The sequence below is a fragment of the Anabrus simplex genome, chromosome 6 (assembly GCF_040414725.1).
Source record: "Anabrus simplex isolate iqAnaSimp1 chromosome 6, ASM4041472v1, whole genome shotgun sequence".
Lineage (NCBI taxonomy): Eukaryota > Metazoa > Arthropoda > Insecta > Orthoptera > Tettigoniidae > Anabrus > Anabrus simplex.
The window spans coordinates 348,606,506-348,621,486 of NC_090270.1; the positions used below are offsets into that span (position 1 = coordinate 348,606,506).

The following is a 14,981-nucleotide window of genomic DNA, read 5'->3' on the forward strand; positions in this document are numbered from 1 at the left end:
CTACTGAGCAATAAAGCCTGACAAGCAACTCTTTCCTTAACCAGCTGGTGGCCCTGAAAAGGGCCGTTTTTTAAATTTTTGCCTGGGAAACCAAGGCTAAGGCAATTAAGCCTTCTTCTCGGTCTTCTTGGGCAGGAGCACTGCCTGAATATTGGGCAGCACACCTCCCTGGGCAATGGTCACACCAGACAGGAGTTTGTTTAACTCCTCATCATTACGTATGGCCAACTGCAAGTGACGGGGGATGATCCTCGTCTTCTTGTTGTCACGGGCTGCATTGCCTGCCAACTCAAGAACTTCAGCAGCCAGGTACTCCATGACCGCAGCCAGGTACACGGGAGCACCAGCACCCACTCGCTCTGCATAGTTTCCCTTGCGGAGGAGACGGTGGATACGCCCGACAGGAAACTGCAGGCCTGCACGGCTGGAACGGCTTTTGGACTTGCCCTTAACTTTTCCTCCCTTGCCTCGTCCTGACATGATGCTCTGCTAGTCTGCTTCGCACCAAATGGTATTTTGCAGCCTTGTGACCACCAGTTTTGTACTCTGGCAGGTTACGCGAGGCAGCGAGCCAGCCAATGAGGCTGCAGCTAGTTCGCCCCCATTGGCTAGTACGACACAGGCGTTTTCTTTCAAATACACGCTGAAACCGGGTGCCCCCAGCCATTCGTTTGGATTCTCAGTAGCTACACGAGACAACCATGCCTCCTAAGACTAGCGGAAAGGCCGCCAAGAAAGCCGGCAAGGCCCAGAAGAACATCTCCAAGGGAGATAAGAAGAAGAAGCGCAAGAGGAAGGAGAGCTACGCCATCTACATCTACAAAGTACTTAAACAGGTACACCCTGATACTGGCATCTCCAGCAAGGCGATGAGCATCATGAACAGCTTCGTCAACGACATCTTCGAGCGTATCGCCGCGGAGGCTTCCCGTCTGGCCCACTACAACAAGCGCTCCACCATCACTAGTCGGGAGATCCAGACTGCCGTCCGTCTCTTGCTGCCCGGAGAGCTGGCCAAGCACGCCGTCAGCGAGGGCACCAAGGCAGTCACCAAATACACCAGCTCCAAGTAAGGAGCTACAGGGAATAACCACCCTTCTTAAGAAACGGCCCTTTTCAGGGCCACCACACCTTTAAAAAAAAGAGCAGTTGTGTTAGCCTCTTACCCTTAAGCAAACCAAAGGCAAGTTAAAAGGGGGACATCACATCAAAGTGGTTAGCATTGTTACTTTAAGGTCAAAAGAAATTAGAAAACCTCATAATAATAATAATAATAATAATAATAATAATAATAATAATAATAATAATAATAATAATAATAATCGTCGTCGTTAACACCATCATAGCCGGACGGATTATTCAGTCCTTTTGCCGCTTGAAACGACAATCGCACCGCCGTCAAGAACAACAACAACTACTACTACTACTACTACTACTACTACTACCACTACCACGGGGCCCTGGGTCTTTCTTTCTTTTCTTTCTTGAGGAGATTGGTTGGGATTGAATGTAGGCCCTGGGTCGAGTTGGGGTTAGGTTACGACGAAGTGAGGTTAAAACTACTCGGGTTAGGTTCCGCCGCGCCCCGCCGCGCGCGCTCAGTACCGCCCTCGTACGCTCCTCCATCGCGATCTCCGAGCAAAGTCTCGTCTCGACAACGCGCCCGCCCACCTCCAAAGAATAAATAACCGTTGCCTTCTGTACACATGCATCAATGAAGACTTCCTTTCTCGCCAACGGCCATACCATGTTGAATACACCGGTTCTCGTCCGATCACCGCAGTTAAGCAACATTGGGCGTGGTCAGTACTTGGATGGGTGACCGCTTGGGAACACCACGTGCCGTTGGCTCAATTCCCTTTTTACCTACTATTCTGATCTCTAAATAACCCTTTATCATCAACTTTAGCCTTACGGCTGCACAAATGTCGAAATTGATCGATTTTTGTTACATGTGAAACTAACCAGATGTTCTTAACTTTCCAACATGATTCAAGTTTATTGTAGATACTTAACTTCCTCCGAGGTGCCCGCCTAACCTGACCTGATGATGATGATGATGATGATGATGATGATGATGATGATGATGATGATGATGATGATGATGATGATGCGAGAGAGAGAGAGAGAGAGAGAGAGAGAGAGAGAGAGAGAGAGAGAGAGAGAGAGAGAGAGAGAGTGTGTGTGTGTGTGTGTGTGTGTGTGTGTGTGTGTGTGTGCTGTTATTTTTCTTTTAGGTTAGTGCAGCATAGTGTGCCCTGTCTGTAGGCGGCCCCTCACGGATTCTTAACTCTTCATTCTACTACGTCCTATTTCGCGTAAGATTACAGGTAAGAAGGGTAATCAGTGCCAGGGCGGAACGTGGGTTCGAATCTCCCTGCCCGCCAAGAAAATCGCGAGGAAGATGGTTTCCAAACAACGTCATCGACACTGTCGTGATAACAATGAAAGCCGTGTCCTAGCAACCGCACGCCGCATGTAGCAGCCCTTCAAAGAGGCGAAAAATGATTTCATTTTATGTTCTTTCAGGTAAGATAAGATACTATCGCTGACCCGTTGATATAACGACGACGTTCGGTAATAAGTTGCAAGTCTGTTGTGCGCTATTTTCTGCAGGTAACTGGGCGTCTCTCATAAGCTTGCTTACGAACGATGATGTACTAGTGCAGGAGAGTGACCCTTGTGCGCGTGTTCCGACAAATCGTAGCATTGACTCCCAGGACTTTGCATTTCTACCTAAGATGAGACGGTTTCCTAATAAGACTGAGAAAGTAACGTTTTCAACGACAAGTGTTAGTTGAAAGTGTCGTGACGTTTTAGGTTAGGTGACGTGAGGAAAGTGCTCGATTTCAGTAGCCTGCACGTCGGCTGACCGACCTTTCGGCAAGTGATGAATTCCATAGAACTAACCTCAACTCCCCATATCATTACCGTTACCGTCCTGGATTTAAATAGGCCATTCTGAGCTCAACTTGGCGAGTTCGATTCCGGTTCACTCCCTTGGTATTTGAATGGCCAAATACGTCGGCCTCATGCCTGTAGATTTACGGGCACGTAAAATAGAAGAACTCCTGCGGGACAAAATTTCGCCTCAGCGGCGTCTCCGGAAACGGTAAATAGTAGTTAGTGGGGCGTAAAGTAAATAACATTTTTCACTACCTACCACTACTACTTCCTGTTAGGCCGGTAGGGATTTTTCGTACTTCGGCAATAATACGTCCATTTGCCCAGCACCTGAACACTGCGTACCTGTACGTCCTACTTTTTCCTCCTTACCTTAGTACTACCGGTTAGAATTCAAAGAATAGGGAGGTTAGGTATCCTGCGTCTAACACGGTCGCCCTTTCACTGCTACCCGGGTCCTATATCCTCTTTTCTGCTGAAGACAAACACCTCAACTTCTCTTCTTAATGTTAATAACTACAATCATCATCTTCATTACCTGATTGCTTTCACGAGTTCGCAGGAATTGATAGGCCTAGAATGGAGACCCTGTACTAAGACATGATTGCAGCGAACCGAGAAAAGGGGCATAAACTGATCGTGGATCTGCTAACTTCAAGCTAAATTACGCACACTTTTATCATCACCAGTCTTGAAAACTGGGAAGGAGGCCTGCATCTTCTCATTACAGGGTAGATGCTAGATATTTCGGGTGCAATATACTGCAGGTTAGGCTTGGATCACCTAAACTAATTAAGAAAAAATAAAAATCTTGAGGTACCGTACCGGTACTGGTCTGGTCTAGTCATACGAAGAGTAACCCTAGCGCAGCTGGCCTAAAAATCATCAGGTCCCTTTACGCATATCCTCCCATGAATGTAAATGACTCGGTATCCCTCATTACGGTACTTCAATTGATATTTGAGGGAAGAGGACTCTTAAACCTCCTGTTTTCTTCACAGGGTATTCTTTTACAGCACAAACTTGAGTAATAGTAGTAGTAGTAGTAGTAGTAGTAGTAGAAGAAGAAGAAGAAGAAGGAAGGAAGGAAGGAAGGAAGGAAGGAAGGAAGGAAGGAAGGAAGGAAGGAAGGAAGGAAGGAAGGAAGGAAGGAAGGTTGTAGTCAGGAAGGGCATCCAGCCGTATAATCACACCGAATCCACATGGCGAGAGAAGAGTTGTGTTAACCGTGCATCTACCCTCTGTTAGATCCTTCCTTCCTTCCTTCCTTCCTTCCTTCCTTCCTTCCTGATTTCCATCTGCAAGTAAGAATTGAACGTCCAACGTGTTAACCCAACACGTATTCCTGCAATTCCCGGCGTCGTTCGGACCAGGAGAAAGAAAGAAAGAAAGAAAGAAAGAAAGAAAGAAAGAAAGAAAGAAAGAAAGAAAGAAAGAAAGAGAGAAAGAAAAAGTTCCTTACACGTCGAAAGGGACATAGCATTCTCGCGGTTTCGCACTTTACTGACCTTATTCTTTTTTGAGGTTAGGTATGCCGCTGTACTTGTAAGTCAAAGAAGTAATTGCGTAGCCTTTTTGTAATTACATTCGACGTAACCTCAAACTTTAATACTATTATTTGATGTCAGTTCACGCGATCGTCTTCGTTCTATGCTGCTAATAGTGTGATCGATTCTCGGCGCAGCCAGTAGGTTATTTTAAGGAGGCATACTCTCACTTAATGGCAGCTTTGAAACCAAAGGTCGGTTACGAAAGTTAGGTAAAAGTCGTCGTCGTCGACATAGTAGTAGCGGTAGTTGTTTTTTTTTTAATAGCCTTAGCCTACTGTTGTTGTTTGTTGTTTGAGTCACCAGTCCGTAGACTGGTTTGATGCAGCCCTCCACGCCACCCTATCCTGTGCCAACCTTTTCGTTTCTATGTAACTATTGCATCCTACATGTGCTTGTCATGTCCGTACCTTGGTCTACCCCTACAGTTCTTACCGCCTACACATCGTTCTAAAACCAACTGAATAAGTCCTGGGTGTCTTAAGATGGGTCCTATCATTGTATCTCTTGTTCTCATCCAATTTTTTCTGAAGTTGTTCTCTGTAGGCAGCTCCCTCGGAAGCTTCTGTCTACCTCAAGCTGTCCAACTTGAGGGAGGACGCGATCGGCTGTAATATTGGAACAATTAGTAATACCGCCTGGTGTAGATATACTATATATGGGCTTCTTTTCGATTGTGAATAGGCCTAGAGATATTCGGTCCTGGCTTTGTTGCCCGGGGTAGGCGGGACGTTTCTACCAGGCTGTGCTTCCCTCCTACAGGTCAGGGACAAAGTCTTTCGTGAGACTTAACCGGCTGTCTTCCGGTCTGGGCCTTTAGGTACGCCCTGAAATACACCTAGACGTTCTAGGATTCCTCTTTAACTAGGCTTCTCTTCTCTTCCCTTACAAGGGCCTTAAAACAGCAGGAAGTGAGAGAGGGTACCTGACCGTGAGGCAAGTGCCTATGGCCCTAAATACTGCGACTAAAATGAACTTAAAGAGCTAGCAAGAGACCTGGAATCTGACAAGTCGTGGAAACTAGTCCCTAATTTATATGTTTCCTTCTTTATGCCCTTTTATGCAATGCTATTAGAGGCAGATTACGGTGGGTCTCCTTGCTACTGCAGAAATCCACCTGAAGGCCGAACGTCCCTTGCTCTCATTCGAAAGTGGCTAGAGTCCACGAACAGTTCTCTGCCTTGGCAGCTAGAGGAAGGATGGGACTTCCTTCAGGTAAGCGGTGGTCGCTCCCGGGGGCGTCGCGACGACGGCGGCTGCCCCTAAATGTCGGCATGGAGAGGGAGCTGAGGAAATGCTGTCCATGGAACACACCTGCGCCAGGACGCCCTGAACAAGGCGGGCAGCACTTCTTTCATTTGAGGAGCAGCATTAATCCTTTGGCTATCCCTTCCTACCTTGAACTGAACCTTCCGCCGCCCCCACGGGACGCAGGGTGCACGAGAAAGGAGCTAGGAAGCACGTCCCCAACTTATCGCCGCGCAGCCCACCCGACAGCTAGCCACTGCTGTTTCCTGCGCGGTCCGAGTAGCCTGATACACTCCGCCATTCGGGAAAATTTAACACATTCGCACCGTGACCATGGCTGACACTGCAACAGCATCGGCAGCATCCGCACCCGCCTCGGCTCCGGCCCAGGCGTCGCCCAAGAAGAACAAGGCTTCCGCATCCAAGAAACCTCGCACCAAGCCTGCACATCCGAAAACCTCCGAGATGGTGGGCAGTGCCATCAAGAGCCTCAAGGAGCGAGGTGGATCTTCTCTCCAAGCTATCAAGAAGTACATCTCTGCCAACTACAAGGTGGACTCTGAGAAGCTGGCCCCATTCATCAAGAAGTACCTGAAATCTGCTGTGGCTTCCGGAGAGCTGGTCCAGACCAAGGGGAAGGGAGCTTCAGGTTCCTTCAAACTCGCCTCAGCTGCCAAGCCGGAGAAAGCCAGCGCAGCCCCTGTCAAGCGGTCCGCCGCCCCCAAGGAGAAGCGCATCCCCAAGGCGAAGAAGGCTGGGGGAGCCAAGGCTGCAGCCAAGAAAGCCATTTCCAAAAAGCCTGCTGAGAAGAAGAAGGCAGCTCCTGCTCCCAAACCAAAGCAGAAGGCTCCTTCCAAGGCTAAGAAGGCCGCCAAGGTGCCCACTAAGAAACCTAAGGCACCTAAGCCTAAAAAGGCCGCTAAGCCCAAGGCCTCGCCTAAAAAGGCACCTGCAAAAAGGAAGTGAGAACCCTCGAGGTTCTTACACTACCCGTGCACCTCTTGCTCTCACGAGAGCGGAGGTTGCAAAAACGGCCCTTATCAGGGCCATCACCTTCTTTCTAAAAGAGCCTATGAAGTCTTTGAATGTGAACCCTGGCCTCTCTCCTACCTCTGTCTCATAAAGAGGCAAGTGTGCACAAGTGCCCCACTACTCTCTTATTATTATTATTATTATTATTATTATTATTATTATTATTATTATTATTATTATTATTATTATTATTATTTAGTATTTTCTTTACTGTTATTGCACTTGGAGTTTTCCTTAATCCCCTTGGCACAACAACCACCATCAAGATTTATATACTTTGTTATTATTATTATTATTATTATTATTATCAACATCGCCTTTATTATTCAGTATTTTCTTTACTATGATTGCTCTAGGACTCTTCGCATCGTCCTGTGGAATAAAAAATAAAATAAAAAAACCCACCGCCATCCAGATGTATATACTTTGTCGTTGTTGTTATTATTATTATTATTATTATTATTATTATTAAGTTTTGTGTCTACTGCGCTTGCACTTGGAAGGTTCACATCATCCCCTGGAAACAACAACAACCACCACCACCACCACCATCATCATCATCAAGATTTATATTATTATTATTTATTTCCTTTTAAAGAATATTTTAATTCACTGCCCGTGCTAGCTCAGAGACTACGACTGCTCTTTCTGGGATATTTTGGTGGCCCTGAAAAGGGCCGTTTGGTGAAAGGTCCAGCGTTAAGCTAGCTCTGGACTTAGGCACGCTCCCCTCGGATGCGGCGGGCGAGCTGGATGTCCTTTGGCATGATGGTGACACGCTTGGCATGGATGGCACACAAGTTGGTGTCTTCGAAAAGACCCACCAGGTAGGCTTCGCTGGCCTCCTGCAAGGCCATGACGGCCGAGCTCTGGAAGCGCAGGTCGGTCTTGAAGTCCTGAGCTATTTCTCTCACGAGCCGCTGGAAAGGCAGCTTGCGGATGAGCAGCTCGGTGCTCTTCTGGTAGCGCCTGATCTCACGGAGGGCCACGGTACCGGGCCTGTACCGATGAGGCTTCTTCACTCCACCCGTGGCAGGCGCGCTCTTACGGGCAGCCTTGGTTGCCAGCTGCTTGCGGGGGGCCTTGCCTCCGGTGGATTTACGTGCAGTCTGCTTCGTCCGGGCCATGACGTACGGTACTCACTGTCGACACGCTGCAGGGAGAATAACAGGAGCTCGCTCCCGCTCGCCTTGTTTTATTCCTTCGCTTCCCCCTCCCTGTGCTGCTGCAGCGCTGCCATTCGCTAGCCAGTTGCCGACGTCACCGGGGCCAGGCTCGTTCAACAAAAGCACAGGCAAAAGCGGGGCCTGGCACATTCGAGCTCTGAACTCGCTGTTGTACTGATCTACCATGACCGGACGAGGCAAGGGAGGAAAGGGACTCGGCAAAGGAGGCGCCAAGCGTCACAGGAAGGTGCTCCGAGACAACATCCAGGGCATCACCAAGCCTGCCATCAGACGTCTCGCCCGCAGAGGTGGGGTCAAGCGTATCTCGGGCCTAATCTACGAGGAGACTCGTGGCGTGCTCAAGGTTTTCCTGGAGAACGTCATCCGGGATGCCGTAACATACACCGAGCACGCCAAGAGGAAGACCGTGACCGCCATGGACGTAGTGTACGCCCTCAAGAGACAGGGACGTACCCTTTACGGTTTCGGCGGTTAGATCTCTTCCGAGCGTGCTCCCGGCAGGGGGCATGCAGTGTTTAAAAAAAACGGCCCTTTTCAGGGCCACCACTTACCTCTCAAAAGAGCTTTGTGTCCCGTGTCCAGTACTCCTCTAGCATTGCTTGTGCAGCACTTCTTCCTAGGAGGTACTGTACTGTACTGTACTGTACAGTACACTTCTCCTCGAGCCCTGCAGAGAAGAAAATATGCCCTCAACGTTAGTAATGAAGTCTAGTCTGAAGTTTATTTTTAATGGACACTAGATATCTGTATCTGATCCTCTTTCTTTCTTTCTTTCTTTCTTTCTTTCTTTCTTTCTTTCTTTCTTTCATTCAGAAACTAATCACTTGGCTTCTTTCTAAATAAATAAATAAATAAATAAATAAATAAATAAATGCTAAAACGTGCCTATTCCTCTGGTTCATTCTACTCTGATAACCTACTCCAGTTTTGAAGGTTATACCGTAAACTGGTATGATATTAAAAGTACTTCTTATGCAACCTTCCTTCCTTCCTTCCTTCCTTCCTTCCTTCCTTCCTTCCTTCCTTCCTTCCTTCCTTCCTTCCTTCAATTAATGAACTGTGTAATATATCATTAAGTTGGCTAGGCTATTTTCTGTCCTAAACACTAAATTCCAGCATCTGTTGCTACTGAAGGGACACTAAACACAATTCTTCTCTTTGCTGTTGTTGTTCTTGGTTTCACTATTATTATTATTATTATTATTATTATTATTATTATTATTATTATTAGAGACCTGTATGTACTGTACTGTACTGTACTGCTCTTTCTCTTTTGACACCTCCTTTACTACTGAGCAATAAAGCCTGACAAGCAACTCTTTCCTTAACCAGCTGGTGGCCCTGAAAAGGGCCGTTTTTTAAATTTTTGCCTGGGAAACCAAGGCTAAGGCAATTAAGCCTTCTTCTCGGTCTTCTTGGGCAGGAGCACTGCCTGAATATTGGGCAGCACACCTCCCTGGGCAATGGTCACACCAGACAGGAGTTTGTTTAACTCCTCATCATTACGTATGGCCAACTGCAAGTGACGGGGGATGATCCTCGTCTTCTTGTTGTCACGGGCTGCATTGCCTGCCAACTCAAGAACTTCAGCAGCCAGGTACTCCATGACCGCAGCCAGGTACACGGGAGCACCAGCACCCACTCGCTCTGCATAGTTTCCCTTGCGGAGGAGACGGTGGATACGCCCGACAGGAAACTGCAGGCCTGCACGGCTGGAACGGCTTTTGGACTTGCCCTTAACTTTTCCTCCCTTGCCTCGTCCTGACATGATGCTCTGCTAGTCTGCTTCGCACCAAATGGTATTTTGCAAAAAAACCACAAATCTCATTGGTCACGAGGACCGATGAGTGATTGTAGCCCATCGACCTGTAACGGCCTTGAGTGCTATTTCGTGATATATGCTACCGAGACTGCATTATTGTGTGAAGTGTGTGGACTTTTGTGTAGGATCTGATTGGCCAGGATATGACCTGCACCCAGAAGGGTGAGAAGGGGGTACTAAGTTGTTATATTGAGGGCATCTTTTGGCCTGCGATAACGGAGACCGTCCGTATCATAGTTCCCCAGATCTGAGATGAGGGGGTTAGAGCTGAGGTGGAGTTTACTGTAAAATTGATGTGCTGCACGTTCTATCCTAGATGTGAGGGTGGGGAGTTGTAGTGTGTCATGGAGGTCAGCGTTACGCTCAAACCATTGAGCACCCGTCAGGCAACGCAGCGCACGATTCTGCACGCGCTGCACTGTCGACAGGTGGGACTTGGCTGCTATGCCCCAAATAGGACTGGCATACTCTAAGATGGGTCGAACCATCGTCTTGTACAAGCGGATTCTGTTTTCAAGAGTGAGCCCATTGTCGGCTTTAATCATAGGAATAATTTTGAAAAGGCGCACTTTAGCTTGCGCAGCGATAATTTTAGTGTGGTCCGCAAAGGTAAGTCCTCTGTCTAGGGTGACACCTAGATATTTAGTTTTATTGGTCCACCTGATGACTTCGCCGAAAAACATCAGGGGAGGGGGAGGATCAGGACGGCGTTTAGAAAATAGTGTAGCACTACATTTGTCTACGTTGATTTTGATTCTCCACTTCTCGAACCAGGGTTCGAGGGTGGAGAGGGCATCTTGGAGATATTCTTTGGCTTTAGGTGCCTGCCACGAGACAGAGGATATCGCAGTGTCATCTGCATATAAATATAATTTCCCGTGCGTAGGCTTAGGCATGTCGGTCATATAGAGGTTGAAAATAACAGGTGAGATCACGCCACCCTGGGGGACACCCGCCTCAAGGGGGCGAGGGTCCGACAGCGCAGCACCAACCTGGACCTGAAACTTTCGGTCAGCTAAGTAGTTCGTCAATAAGCGTAGTGCGTAAGGAGGAAAGCCTAAAGTCCTTAGTTTATAAATAAGACCGTCATGCCAGACCTTATCAAACGCCCGGGAAATGTCTAAGAAACAGACACCAGTATGTCGACGATGGTTGAAGTTCTTAGTGATTTCCTCCGTTAATCGAGTAAGTTGGTGGACAGTGGAATGGCCTCGCCGGAAGCCGAACTGCTCCTCGTTCATAAGGTTTTTGTCGTCGATAAAAGTGTTCAGTCTGCTTAAGAACAGGGTTTCGAATAATTTTGAAATTATGCTGAGGAGGGAGATGGGTCTGTAGTTCTGTGGAAAGGTTTTGTCCTTGTTGGGTTTGGGGATCATAATTACTTTTGCGATCTTCCAGCAGGCCGGGAAGTGACCATACCGGAAGATCGCATTAAAAAGTTTTGTCAAGCATGTCAGCGCCTTTCTGGGTAGGTTCTTGAGGAAAGACGCGGGCACGTTATCTAGGCCAGGAGATTTCCTGTTCTTAAGACGTTTTATGGCGAGGAACAGTTCGGACGGCGTAACGAATTTGAAGTCGGGAGGGAGGGCAGTTGCGTCAGTGGCGTGTAGTTCGTTTTCATTCTCAACTAACTCGATGAAGTCTTCGTCACAGGGTTCAACATTGGGAGTACACGTACTTTCAAACGTGTCAGCCAATGCGTCAGCCTTGTCCTTGTCAGTGTAGGCCATTCCATTCCTACCATGGAGGGCGGGTATGCCAGTCCTATTGTTAGTAAATCTGCGTGCCAGTTTGTATAATGAGTTATCTTCCACATTGAGGCCGGCAAGCCTGGACCGCCATGCATCCCTTCTGTGGTTGGTTATCAGGGTTTGTAAATTTCTCTTTGACCGGTTCCATTGGGACTTAAGATACGGGTCCCTGGTCAGCCGCCACAGCCTTCGAATTCTATTTTTAATTTTGATCTGTGTCAGGATTGCTGAGGGGAGCGTGTCCTTCTTGGTTTGCACCACGCTGGGCCCCTCTGCAGCAACCTGGGCAGCATTAATGATGGAAGTAGAGATATGAAGGGCCAGACCGTCAATATCGTCCGGACCCAACACACTGGGGTTGCCATTAAGGGTGGTGGAGAGTTCATCGCGGAAGGTGGACCAGTTGATTTTACGGTTATAAATAGGGATGTGAATGGGGGTGTAGTTAGGAGAAGAGTCTAAGGTCATTAAAACAGGTTGGTGATCTGAGTCAAAAAGGTCAAGGGTGGTGAGATTTAGATATTGGTGTACTTTGTGGGAAATGGCAAAGTCCAGAGTGTCGGGTCGGTGATTGGGGTTGTGGGGGAAGTGGGTCGGCCGATCAGGGCCGTGGGTCACAAAATGGTTCCGGTCGCAGTAACGGGCAAGTTGTTTGCCCCTGGCAGTAGTGATCCGGCTGTTCCAGCGTGGATTTTTAGCATTGAAATCCCCGGCCAGGACAGTCGGGACCACCACGTCAATGATACGGTCCAGGTCTTGCGGGTCAAAAACGGAATTTGGTGAAATATAGCACGCAGATAAGTTGAGAGGTCCTCTCTGGGTGAGAACCTGGATTGTCGTTGCCTCGAGACCAGTGAGATTATTAGGGGTGGGGATACGGTGATGGGTGAGGTTATGCCTCACGTAAATACTGGTACCACCACGAATACGGTTGGGCCTGTCGTCTCTGTAGAGAGTATAGTTGCTAATACGGGCCGACAATCCAGGTTTCAGCCAGGTTTCACAGATCAGGGCGACGTCAATGCTCTCGTCTACTAGATATTCCGAAAGCTCGGTGATGTCCCTGCAGATTCCTTCGGCGTTCCAGAAGAGGACTCTCAACTGTTTGGGGCACGCTTGTCGATTGATAGGGGCCATTATTCACAAAAAGAAAGAACGGCAGACATGATGATTTCAAGTTTGTCGGCAGGAGAGGAGGCTGTTTTGAGCTTCTGAAGAGTTGTTTTGATGAGGGAAAGAATGCCACGAAAAGAGGGATCTTTAAATAACTTGAAGATTTCCATGATATCGGACATGTGAGAGGAGGTGGGGAGGGGCGAAGTCGTTTGATGAGAAAGGGGGGGGGCGATTGGGGGCAGGTCAGGAAAGTTCTCTTGAGAGAGAGCAGGCGGGGCGGGGTTGGAGGGGGTTTCAGGTTGAGGAGCAGTGGAACCTGAAGAGTTAGCCGCGTTAGCAAAGGTGACGTTATTGCGTAGCCTGGCGGGTTTAGTGATGGGGGTGGGTCCAGATGGGCCTTTCTTAGTGGAAGGAAGGCGGTTTTGCTGTTGCGCGAGAATCCTAAGGTATACAGGGCAACCTCGATAGCTAGCAGTGTGATGCTCGTTGCAGTTGGCACAACGAGGTTTTTGGGTTGCGTCACCTTTGCGTGGGCAATCTTGGGAACTATGTGCCTCGCCACATACGACACATTTGGATGTGCAGTGGCAACCACCTGAGGTGTGCCCGAAGCGTTGGCAGCGATAGCATTGAACTGGGCCATCAGGGCTATTGTATCGCTCAATTCTGACAGCTGTGTCAAGTAGGAATTTAATGTCGAAAATATTATTGTCCTCGGTGGCGCCACCGTAGTATGTGGCGAGGAACATAGGAAGCTTTTTGCGGGTGCGGGTGGAGGTGAGTTGAGAGACGGTGGCTACCTCGAACCCTAGAGCAGTGAGTGCGTCCTTAATTGCCTGGGGGTCTTCAGTGACGTGCAGGCCGCGAATCACTGCTTTTCGGTATCGCCGTTCCAAAAGGGGCCGGGTATGGTATTGGCCCATGCGAGCAGCTGCCAGGTTCTTCAGGGTCGTGTAATCTTGGACTGTCTGAGTTTGGATACGAACCCCGTCGAAGAGGACTTTCATCTTGTATGAAATTTGATTTTCGGAGAGTGAGCGTCTGAGAGCAGCAATGTTTAGTTGCTTGCCTTTTTCCTCACGGATATAGATAGGAGGAATTCTGATTTTAGGAGTCCTAGCGGAAGCATTATTAGTTGCAGCCTGGTTGTTGGGGGCTTCATTAGTATTGGGGGTGGCGGTATTTTGCAGCCTTGTGACCACCAGTTTTGTACTCTGGCAGGTTACGCGAGGCAGCGAGCCAGCCAATGAGGCTGCAGCTAGTTCGCCCCCATTGGCTAGTACGACACAGGCGTTTTCTTTCAAATACACGCTGAAACCGGGTGCCCCCAGCCATTCGTTTGGATTCTCAGTAGCTACACGAGACAACCATGCCTCCTAAGACTAGCGGAAAGGCCGCCAAGAAAGCCGGCAAGGCCCAGAAGAACATCTCCAAGGGAGATAAGAAGAAGAAGCGCAAGAGGAAGGAGAGCTACGCCATCTACATCTACAAAGTACTTAAACAGGTACACCCTGATACTGGCATCTCCAGCAAGGCGATGAGCATCATGAACAGCTTCGTCAACGACATCTTCGAGCGTATCGCCGCGGAGGCTTCCCGTCTGGCCCACTACAACAAGCGCTCCACCATCACTAGTCGGGAGATCCAGACTGCCGTCCGTCTCTTGCTGCCCGGAGAGCTGGCCAAGCACGCCGTCAGCGAGGGCACCAAGGCAGTCACCAAATACACCAGCTCCAAGTAAGGAGCTACAGGGAATAACCACCCTTCTTAAGAAACGGCCCTTTTCAGGGCCACCACACCTTTAAAAAAAAGAGCAGTTGTGTTAGCCTCTTACCCTTAAGCAAACCAAAGGCAAGTTAAAAGGGGGACATCACATCAAAGTGGTTAGCATTGTTACTTTAAGGTCAAAAGAAATTAGAAAACCTCATAATAATAATAATAATAATAATAATAATAATAATAATAATAATAATAATAATAATAATAATAATCGTCGTCGTTAACACCATCATAGCCGGACGGATTATTCAGTCCTTTTGCCGCTTGAAACGACAATCGCACCGCCGTCAAGAACAACAACAACTACTACTACTACTACTACTACTACTACTACCACTACCACGGGGCCCTGGGTCTTTCTTTCTTTTCTTTCTTGAGGAGATTGGTTGGGATTGAATGTAGGCCCTGGGTCGAGTTGGGGTTAGGTTACGACGAAGTGAGGTTAAAACTACTCGGGTTAGGTTCCGCCGCGCCCCGCCGCGCGCGCTCAGTACCGCCCTCGTACGCTCCTCCATCGCGATCTCCGAGCAAAGTCTCGTCTCGACAACGCGCCCGCCCACCTCCAAAGAATAAATAACCGTTGCCTTCTGTACAC

General features: G+C 48.4%; 1 non-coding gene across 1 annotated transcript; it reads left to right on the forward strand.

The window, feature by feature from the left end:
* Positions 1-1,732: 1,732 nt before the first annotated feature.
* LOC137501344 (5S ribosomal RNA) lies at positions 1,733-1,851 on the forward strand. Its single transcript, XR_011018494.1, has one exon. It is a non-coding gene; the product is annotated as a 5S ribosomal RNA (ribosomal RNA).
* The last annotated feature ends 13,130 nt before the right edge of the window (positions 1,852-14,981 follow it).